Here is a 10989-nt window from a genome sequence, read left to right as displayed (position 1 = left end):
GGCTGGGGAGGGACTGGGGCGGGGGCTGGGCTCTGCCAGCTGCCAAGGAAGCTTCCTTGGACATGGAGATTCATGGGCTTGTGCACACGGTTTGAGGAGTGTGCCAAGAAACATCCCTTTTATTGCTTTACTCTAAACCTGAGCTCTTTTTAAAGTTCCTTTATGGTTTTGCCTCTTAAATGAAAGTTGGTCTGAGCTTGGTGTGGCTGTGGCCATGGTTTGTGAGTGGGTACAGAGCAGTCTGCCCCTGCCTTCAGCTGGTTGTGTCTGAGTAAACCCTAATCCAGAAGCTATATAGGGACACAACGCTCCATCCAATCTCATACTCTGACTCACAGTAGACTTTTATTTTGTACAAAATGAATTGAATTGCATTGTCAGCTGATTAATTTGGTGTATTTTCTGGACTAGAGCAAGCACAAACCGCTGCTGTTTGGCTCTGTAGCATCATTGCTCTAGCTGCCCCTCAAGACTCTAAGTCCTTTACATGGATGATCAAGGAAGGCACTGAAGCAGGGAGTAAATCAAAGGCCAAACAGCCTGTGAAAGGCAACACTGAGCAGCAACACCCACATTCAACCCAAACGTGGAAAAAAACCCTGCGGAGGGTAGGCAGTCCATCCAAACCCCAGGTTTCCTAGGAGATGAAAGGCGTTTCAGAGATGGCAAACCACTCAGACCATATTGTGTAGCTGAAAGAACTCTCCCTGCCAGTCCCCAGCTGCTCCAGGCTGGTCCCGGGCTCCGTGGTGATGAACGTGCACTCAACCCAAGAGCAGACAGTGCCGCTCGCCAGCGGTACCCCCGGGGCCCGGCTTCTTCAGAACCAGCTCTGAGCTCAAATATGATTGTTGGGTGGCCCATGTCCTGCTTCAGTGGTTACTTTTCCCTGATGACTAGAAGAGTTAGTCTATTTCAGCAATGACATCATCAACATTTAACTTAAATCTTAAATTTGCTCATCTGGAGTAAATCAAGATTAAAATGATATGAAATTTCTCAAATGCCATCTGTTTCAAATGCAGTCAGTGCTTACTGTCATCCAAAGCCAGTGATTCTGGGCAGCCCAGGGACTCCAAATACGTTGGTTTGCTGTGAACAGAGCAGGAGATCAGGCTGCCCAGGATGGGCTGGGGTTTGGTAGGTCCAGTTTGGCCACTGGGACCCTGTGCAAGTCAGTGCAGCAAGGACACGTCACAGCCTTAAGTTATGGGTGTGGGGTAGAAATAATCTATTTAGCCTTAACAATTTGGAAATTGTCACTCAAATCCAGCTTCAATTTAGTGCTTCTAGTGTCAGAAGTGGGATGAGATGCTGTACCCAGTTTTTTGCTGACTCTTCCCTCTGTCCTGGCACAGCTTTGCTCCCACTGACACGAGCACCCGCTGCTCCTGCTGGGCATTCAGATCCTCATCTTGGAACTGCAGAATGCAAATGAATGTAAAAAGCAACAGCACATCTGATGCTGCCCTGGGTGTGACTCACAAACACACCAGCTCTTGCTGCCAGTTCTCGTTGCAGGTTGTGGTAAGTTCCTTGGGACAGAACGAGGCATTTCTCTGGGAGCTGTGTGGAAGTGTTGGCTGATTTCCTGTGATTTAGGGATTTCCTGTAGCTCTCTTATTAGCTTTTGAGAGTCTTAATTTAGCAGTTTATTTGCAGTGCAAGTCCTCAGTGTGCCAGAAAGTGTCCTTAAATATGGATATATGCTGAGGACAATAGAGATTTTATGTGTGTTTTAAAACTGTAAGTGATGAGTTAGGGGAGCCCGATGGGACAGTGGGGCTTGCTCTGCAATGGTGGGATGTGTCAGAGTGTTATATGAAGGGTGGAGATTAACTTTTTACCTTGACTGATAATTTAAAAAATTCCCTGGATTTTTCTATCTGAATAACTTTTTTTTTTTTTACTTTATTGATTTGTTTTATTTTATGCTGACCTCAGCTCTATATTTCAATTTTGGCAAAACGAGGATTCTATATTGTGTATATCTAGACAAATATAACAGATGTTCTATATTATTGCCAGATATGGGATTAGCACTCAGTCCCCTGCACTAGATTCTTCTTGGTTTGTACTGTTTTGTACTGAATTTCTTTTTTTTTTGTCTTTTAAGATAATAAGCCAGTCTTTTGTTTCTTAACAGTAGTTATGTTTTGACTGACACAGTTTCCAGAAAACCCTTGGTAGTCACTTGAATCTAAACTATGTACCTAGAACTGCTCACAACACGTTACTCTTAAAAATATCAGTTACAACAGGGCACTTGTGTGCTCCAGAAAGCAGCAGGAGCTTTTTTAAAAGCAAGAGCACTGGCAAACGGGTATTGCCAACAGCAAAGTGCTGCTCTCCCCCGCAGCAGGAGCAGCCAGAGAGATCACCTGGGTGGAATAAACAGCCTTACAGCCGACATCAGCCTGCACTAATCGGGGACTAAAGTCTGCCTTTTGCTCTCACTGATGTGGCTGTTTGTGGTGTTCACATGGACTCTCAACTCTGATGTGCAGCGCCAGCCTCTGCCACCACAGCATCCTCCTCTTCCTCTTCATCCTCCTCCGACCCCAGGGGCACAGGTATCCCTGATACCCGGGGATAAGTGAGATAACCACACACACCTGGCAGTGTGGTGACTGGTGACGTACGTACTGACAGCCTCTGCAGAGCCCGTGGTGCCACTCACCACAAAGCTTCATCTGAATTTGTGTCAGAAACGCTCCTCGCCGCAGGGAATTCGCTTTATGGCTTGAGAAGAGTGGCAGGGATTTCAGTGCCCAGTGTAGCGGCTGCATCTTCCCTGTGCTTAAAGATCATTATCCAGCCCTCTTTCATTCCGCATAACTTTTATGTCTAGCAAATTAAATTCCTGGGCAAAATAATTACACGTAAACGCTTCTGGGCTGTTATTCGCAAGGGGACAATTTTCCAGCCATTTGTTGGCATTTGAAATGTCAAATTTATTGCACTGTAACATATACAATATATAGTTTGAAAATAGAACATGAAAGGCTCCAGCTAAGCCTGCAGATGTAAATTTTGAAGGTAGCAGGACATCAGAGAGGAAAAAGAAGTTAAACCAAATGGTGATTTTATGTTAAATGTACTTTGTGACCCCCAAATGTCGCTGGGTTCCCGGTGATGTGTGCCGCAGTGCCAGAGCCTTGGGCTCCACCCTGAGCAAGGGTTTTCTGAATGCAGGAAACTTATTCCTAATGGTGGTCTAATGGCTCACTGGTTATTGCTGGTGATAGTCTAATGGATGGTTTTATACCCAATTCTGCATTCACCGCCTAGCACAAGGAGCACAATCTGAAATAAAGCTGTGCTGAGAACTGTAGTGCCATTGTTTGGAAAACCCAGGTTCTGTCTCTGGAGGTTTCATGGGTGTGAACTCCGTGTTCCAGGTGTCTGGATCAGTATTTTGAACCTCTGCTTCAGGAAGTGTAGTCAAAATCTTGAACTTGGGTGAAAACCATTTCACCTCTGCTGCTCTTGTCCTTATGCTGTGTGTCCAGAAAAGGTTAATTGCTGCCTCACTCGGATTTTATTTGAAATGTTCTACCGGGCTCTATGGCAGACAAAGCTTGAGAGCCACCCAGGGATCTGGCAAAATCGGCTTGTCAGCATTATCATACAGCAGAACATGTACAACTCTGCACGGTGCATGTTATGCTGGCAGTGGTGCACGTGTCTGTAATGTACACGGTGTGACAACGGTGCGTGACATTAATAGCTGTACCTGGGGTCACGCAGAGACTTGCTGGGTGATTACCTAGGGGTGCCTTGCAGAGCCACCCACCCGTGGGACCCTCCAGCCACCTCTTGTTCCTGGGGACGGGCAGCTGTGGCCCTTGCCCATCCCCGAGGCTTTTGTTGAGTTTCCAAGGAAGCTCAGCGGGCTCTTTGCTCCTGTGACCTTCTGGGCAGACATCAGCATCGCGTGCTGGGAGCTGGTGTGGTGGTCACAGTCACCCTGCTGGTTTCAGCAGCTATTCCTGCCATCGGGATGTGCGGGAGCTTTAGTGGCAGCTGGGATGTGGGATGCAGGAGGATCTGGGGCTGTGGTGTCCCTGGACCTGCTGGCTCAGGAGGGACCTGCCTTTGTTCCTGGGCTGAAGGCATCTCCCCAGCCTGGCTGCCCCAGACCAGACCATGCACCTGCTCCAGCTCGGGAGGGAGGATTTCCCTCCGGTAAATGAAGATGGAAGAGCTGTGTATGTTCTTGCACATCAAGCATCTCACTCGATGCTATCTCCCCATAAAGGTTTTGTTAACACGGACACCCGCGCGCTCTCGCTCTGTCTCATGGTGCTCCTGGAAAAACAATCAATATATAAAGCCCTGTCGTCTCCTCGTACGACAGATGACTAATGAGTTGTAATTGCTCCCCAACCCTACAGGAAGCTAACTTCATGAGGAGTTAAGGATTATCTAGCTGTATGTCCCTGGGAGGTTATTATTCTGGGAAATTAATTTAATTAGTTTAGACCTATTAGAAATATAGAGGGAGAGCTGGAGATTGGCAGGGAAGAGACACAACAATATGCTTTTTTTAAAAAAAAAATTGTAAAGGCTCTGAGTGAAAGGGGTAATTTTACATTAACAAAATTGCTTCTGTCTCCTTTGGGGCTTTATTGTTCTGAAAATAAAATTATACGTTGAAGTTTTTTAAGGCAAACAGCTTTATTCTCCTCTCCCCATGAACAAGGTACATTCACGTGGAGACACAGGCGGCTCGTGCACCGTCCCGCTGGCTCCTCCTGGGCTGTGCCTGTCCCCTGCAGCCCCCTCTCCTGCTCCCGAGGGACAAGGCAGGTCCCCAATGTTCCCCCAAACTCTCACCCACCTCTGGCTGCTTCCAGCTCTGGAAACTTGCTGGGCAAGATGAATCTTTTGTATTTAGTGTCTCTTGATGGGTTTCCCCTCCGTTCTGTTTGTCCAGTCTCCTTTACTATTTATCAATAGAAAATCGAGTTGTGCTTTTCGATGGCTGTATTGGAATGAAGCAGTTTGTTGTGGTGTTAGATAATGAGCTTAGTATGTAAATGAGCCTGGTTCCTCACCCAGGCAGGAGCAGTGTTACTGCCCCAGCGTGTGTTTAGCTGGCAAGTCTTGTTGTTGACGGAGAAATTTTACAAATATTTGTAAAATATTGACAAATATTTTTGTACTTGTAAAAATTTGTAAATAAAATTTACAAATATTTGTGAAATTTGCTTCAGCCTTGGTGACTGCAGTATTGGTGGGTCACCAGCACTCCTGGCTGTGCAGCCCTGCAAGGTTTTAGGGGGAGGATGCTCTCCTTGTCTGCTGCTGGAAGGGACAGAAGCAGGAGGGGGAGGTGGGATCCCTTCGTAGCATCCCCCTGGGAAGGGCTGGTCGAGGAAACCAGCTGGGCCTTGTGCCTCCTGGGAGGCCCATTTTCATCCTCTTCCCACTACGAGGAGACCTTGTGCCAATGCAAACTGCAGATGGAGGAGTGCTCGGGTCCCATGCTCCGAGTGCTAATTGTGCCAAGAAAATAACGAGTTTTGGGGTTGTTTATGTTTCTGGTAGGAGATTTATGCAGCACGTTCAGGAGGGGTTTATCACAGCGAGGGGGGAGATAGACCCTGAAATGGATTTTCATGCTCAGAGCTCCCAAACACAAGCGCTGTGCAGCCTCCTGTTTGTTTTGTAAATCCTTATCATCCCACAGTTATTGCTTGTGAAGTGGAGCAAGAAATGAAACCCAGTGAGGACCCGGTGGCAGGACTCTGCTTCCTCTCCTGGCTTAGCCCATTGCTGCTCTGGAAGGACACACATGCACATCTAACAAAAGCCTCCAAACCCTGTACCTACATGTAGTAATTAGTGTACAAGCACAGCCTTCTAGGAGCCAAACACATCGCATTTCTGCTCCAACATGTTTACATGTCAGCTTGTTTCTTGGGGTCTTCAAAATTATTTCATATCTTAATATTTTATTTATTTGGTAATGGAATGATGATTTGTATTGACTTATTTCAGGCAGAAGATTAAAAAGCCAGCAGTCTGTAACATTTAAAATACCATAACAAAGCTCACCTGTTAAGACTGAAGTAAGGCGTGGGGAGGGGAGGGTTATGGGGTGAGCGAACCCAACACACCTCACCTAACGGCTCTCAAAGAGCTCCAGCTGCTGTAGGCAGGTTTTCAAGTTTAAGCATAAAAGGAAGCTCCTAATTGATGTTGGCAGAGTGGGTGGTGGGGGGCTGTGAGAGGGTCCTGCTGCTTTCTGCAAGTGCTCTGGCTCTGTGGGCTGGTGTGACTGTGGCTCTGGCAGCCCTGGCTGGGTCCCCTGTCCTGTCCCATGGTGAGGTTTGGCTTCTCCTCTGCTCCCACCACTGCCTCTGAGTGTTTGGACAGCTAAATAAGAGAGGTACGAGCTGTTCCCCTTTCCTCTCCTCTTGCACGGGTGCAGACAGCCAGACAGGTCAGAGATGGTGTTTGCAGTGCCTGGGTGGGATGTGCTGGTAGATAAAACTGAGTGCTTTATAAAGATAATATAAAAATGGAAATAAGAAAACACACATTCAAAGTGAATGCTTGGGTTGGAAGGTGTCTGTTGTTTTTTTCCTCCCAGAATGTATATTTCCTTCAGTTTTTCTGAAGGTTAGGTAGAATTTTTTTGTGAGTAATTGAATCAAAAGTCTGTTGCAGCAGTTTCAGTTCCATTGTCCTCCTGTTCTTCTCTGGATATCTGCTCGCACCTTTCCTCCCTGGCTCTCTTGGTTGCATCCCACCCTGTTGCACAGGATGCAGCATCAGGAGTGGCTGTGTCCTTCCCTCTGGTGCCCTTTGCTGTGGCTGAGGAAACACGGCACTGCCAGGCTAAATAATTCAGATACCGTGGATCAGGCTTTCAGAATCAGGTGATTCATATATGGAAACTTCATGGATGTTTTGAAAAGGATGCATTTGGCAGGGAGAGAAGAGGGTGTGTCTGCTCCTCCTGCTGCCAGGGCTGTGTCCCTGGTTAGGAAAAGGAAGAAGCTGTGGTTCAGGTGCAGCTCCAGAGCTCCAGCGTTCAGACTGTAAAGAAAATGCTAAATATTACCAGATGGGCTCTCCCAGCTCTGGGGGTTTGGAATTGAGAGCTGGGTAGGTGTGTATTTTTAGGAGGCAGTGGGGTAGGAAGGTGATGCAGCGGAGCCTTTTGGCTGTGGAATTGTAATAATTTCCATTATGTGGAGATGCAAAATAATTTCTTCTAAGTAAACCTCATGTGAAATTTCTCAATCAAAGTGCTCTTTTGCAGGACAAGGGGAATTTCTGATTTTGCCAATAACAATTACATTTGTCCAACAAAGACAAAAAAGATATTCTGTTGATAAACTCACTTAAAGCATCCATGGAGTAAATATAAATTGGCTTGGAAGTAGGTCAGTGTGGCTTTTTACATAGTGTAATTGTGATGCATTTGTATGTTAATTCAATTACAGAACTGTAAAAGCTTATAGGGAAAGCTATGTGGTACACAAGTTCTTTGGTGTGATCTCTCTTGCTTTAATCTCTCCAAGCTGGTCAGTCTGGGGAGAGCTTAATTAAAGGCAGTGAAAATAATTCTGGAAACACAAGCCTGTGGAGCGCCGGGATCTGCTGCTCATATTCCAGCCTGCTCGCTTGCCTCCTTCTTGCCGTGTGCTTTCCTCTGTTTCCCCTGCTCCATCCTCAGAGAGGACAACAGAATCCAAAAATTAATTAACTCTTGGATACCTCTCTGTGTGCAGATGAAGCTGAGCCTGGGCTCTCTGGGCGGACTCAGGCTGCCCTGGCCCATGGAGCAGAGTCGGGAGCTCGCTGAGGGGCTCTGTGGGGCTGTGTCACCCTCCTTGCAGGGACACCTGTCTGGGGTGGCTGGAGTGCTGGAGATGGGCACCAGCATCAGCTCTGGCTTCTCCACTGTCGATTCCCTGAGGGTGTGTGCTGACAGCCCCCGACCGCGGCGATGCGCGTGGGGACCCGAGGGGTGACGGTTCTGCCCACCAAAGCACAGTCCAACACCTGCCATGCAGCGGGCTGCAGCCAGTCCTGCTCCTCATTACAGTCCTTTCCCAGGGCCAAGTCAATTATTATTCACTAATTGATAATGGTGGTTCTAGGCAGCAGGGTTGAACGAGGAACACCCACAGCCCTGCGCTCTCTGGTTCACACGGGGCTGCCCAGCACCCAGCAGGTTCTGGATGTGGTGCTCAGCCCGTGGAGGGGCCAGACTGAGGCAGGTGTGGAGGGGATGGCTGAGCCCTCCCTGGGGAGCACCATGTGTCCCCAGCCTCTCGGGTGTCTCACTCACCTTGGTGTCTCAGAGCCGAGCTGCAGAGGTTGGGGAGCTGCTGGCAGGGCGAGTGTCCCACTCACAGGCTGTGGCACCCACAGGCTCCCCGGCTCCAGAGAGGGAACCCACCCATCTGGGCTGCCCCAGTGGTTGGGCAGAGCCCAGGCTGCTGGCTTTGGCAGCGCTGGTTCCTGATCTGTCATGTTCTCTGTGTCTGGGTTGTTGCTGGAAGCCCTTGAGGAAGCCAATGTTGTGGGACGGGGTTGGGATGAGGAGGAGAAACTGGGAAGGGAGCAGGGGAGGGGGATGCTGGGGCAGGGAGCTGGGAAGGGTGATGCGCAGAAGTGCTTGTTCAGAGGTTTTTCTTCCTCTCAGAAATGGAGAAGATCAGAGGAGCACGGTGATGAAGGCTGGGAAGAAGTGAGGCTCCTCCGGCAGCAGGAGCACAAAGTGCCTTCGACACAAAAGCAGCAGCACCTTCCCTCTCCTCTGCCCCTTCTGCCCCCTCCTCTGCCAGCACCAGCCGGTAAATTGTCCTGCTCTTTCCTCTCACTGGTTATTGAGTATTTGGATAAGATGGAGTCAAATTATTTGCGTGTTCAAAGAGAGAAGATAAAACCAGACTGCAGCATATTTTATGGCTTTTATAAAATTCTGATGTATGTTGTTGGAGTAGATGGAAAGCCAGCACCAGAGCTCAAGGGCAGAGCTCTGCTCCGAGAACCTCGGTGCTGAATTAATGCAGGCAAATAGTAAGTAGAAAGCAAGAATGTGCAGTTGAAGTTGGAAAAATAAATGTTTTATTTTTTATATTTGGACTCCCAAGTATGAGAGTCACCTGATTAAAAAGTTCTGATTTGGATGCAGGCCTAAGGCTGTATATTTGGCATTTATCTCGTATTTGGACAGTTTCTTGTTAGAAACTGGGAGGGCAGAGAACCAGGAAAATGGGAAGAGCAGGGAAGGGAAGCAAAACTAATGCAGTTCAAACAGAACAGAGTTTTGAGTGTGCCTGTGGATTTTTAAGCTTAAGTTTTAAACATGATTTTTGAAGCACAAGATTTTTCTGTGAGACTGACACCTTATTTTGTTGTCAGCTGTCAGACATCATTGTTTTATTGTCCATACTCTCCAGAGGTTTCTCTGTGCGCGGGTTAGGACGGCTGTTCCTGCACAGGAAGGCACTCGCACTGTCAGCGGCTACTTACGCTGCAGGATTTCTCTGAGTGAAGATCCCGGGCAGTGGTAAAAAAAATACCCCAATTTCCTTTGTATCAGGTGCCCTCAATAAACACCAGGCAAGGATGATGATTTCTCCTTGTTACCTGTGTGCCAGGTGCGGGGCACTTCTGTGGCTGCTGACCACAGCTGTGTCTGTGGGCTTGTCCCGCTCCCACCAGCGGTTACTGGTGCCCCCACCAGCTCAGGTTCTTCACTGTGAGTAAAAGGGACTTATTTACTGAAGGGTGAAATGACGTGAAGGTCAGCGATGTCCTGCCAGGTCCATCCTTGCAGTCCTCTCTGCAGCCCATCTGTGCTGTGGTTTGCTCCAGAGGTGATGTACCAAGAGTTTATCCACAGCTGTGTGTGAAAAGCTTCTGGAGGAGCGACTCTGCTTCCTTTAATGGGCTCAGCACTAATCCCTCAGCATTATTTACATGTCTGTGTGATGTGACGTGGCTTTCAGTCTGACATGACTCCTTCCATTAAAAGCCTACAATTACTTCAAGATAACCCTTTTTTTCCCCCCCTCGTTTTATTCATCACTTTGACATTTCTGGTTGATGTGCTTCAGGCTTCACTTGGGTTTTGGAGAAGCAAATTTTGTGCCTCTGTATAATGATTGCATCATATTAGTATTCAACATCCACGCACTGGATTGCAGCTGCCTAGGTAAGGTAATGTCACATAAGAACTGTTCCACATGTTGCCAATGTTGGAAGCATTTTGTTCTTCAGAGCTGTCTCTAAAAGCTTCACTTCAGGAATGCTTTTTCCCAAGGTTGTGGCCTGTCATTTATTTGTGGTTTGACAGGCAGGTGCCAGACTGATTCCTGAGTCTTGTGGAGCTCATGGAGTCCCAAGTTCTCTGTGTCTATAAACTTCTGCTCCCTGGATGGGTCCCTACTCGCTCTCTTGTGGTGCCTCTTTCCCCAGCGCGTCACAGAACATGCTGATCACACCTAATGATATATCTATGGCCAATATTCAGTATACCTGAATATCATCATAATTAACCCACTGTAGGCACCATGAAGAATAAAATCATATTATTTTGCAGTTTTTGAATTATTCAGAACTTCATACTTCAAAGTGGACAGGTGTTAATATAACAAATGGGAGCGTGTTGCTGTTATATGCGCACTCACATTCGGTTGCTTGGCTGTACATACACATTAATTGTATGATTATGTGCGTGCACACATCTGTGACAGCTACAACATGCTTGTTTCAGGCAAGAACTGGAAATGAAATGTTTGAGAAAGTATGGAAATGCCTGGAAACCAGTAAGAGCTCAGAATGCTTTGCAGTCTGAAAACAGTGTGTGCTTTGCAGTCTCAAAACAGCAGAGGAGCCCGTGTGTGCTTTTTCTTACATGGACACATAGACGAGCCACCTAATCAGCTCTGCAAGAATTGTCAAGATAAATGTCTGGTGGTTGTGTTTTCAGCTCTAAACTAACAATCTAACCATTTG

Source organism: Antrostomus carolinensis, unplaced genomic scaffold (assembly GCF_000700745.2).
Source record: "Antrostomus carolinensis isolate BGI_N321 unplaced genomic scaffold, ASM70074v2 scaffold16973, whole genome shotgun sequence".
In the NCBI taxonomy this organism is placed as follows: Eukaryota; Metazoa; Chordata; class Aves; order Caprimulgiformes; family Caprimulgidae; genus Antrostomus; species Antrostomus carolinensis.
Note: the sequence above shows the minus strand (reverse complement) of the source record.